Raw genomic sequence first — 277 nt, forward strand, 5'->3', positions numbered from 1 at the left:
AGAAAGCCGGCGGCAGCTCCCGGCGCGGTGCGGGTCTGCGGCCCCCGGGGCTGCCTGGCTTTCCGCCCGGTTGCTCCTAAAGCCCCTCGGCCGAACTCCGGGAGCGCTTCCGCCAGGTGCTCCGTCACTGGCGGCACCTAGTCAAGCTGGTACGCGGCAGCGGTTTGCTCCCGGCCTCGGTAGCAGCTGTAGTCCTCAAGTTGGTAGGTTGCAAAGCTCTTCGAGGTTTGCTATCAAAGATACTTCGGTGCTTTAGCGCAAAAAGACTGGCTGGACT

This window comes from Cariama cristata, unplaced genomic scaffold (genome assembly GCF_000690535.1).
Source record: "Cariama cristata isolate BGI_N322 unplaced genomic scaffold, ASM69053v1 scaffold1046, whole genome shotgun sequence".
Taxonomy (NCBI): domain Eukaryota; kingdom Metazoa; phylum Chordata; class Aves; order Cariamiformes; family Cariamidae; genus Cariama; species Cariama cristata.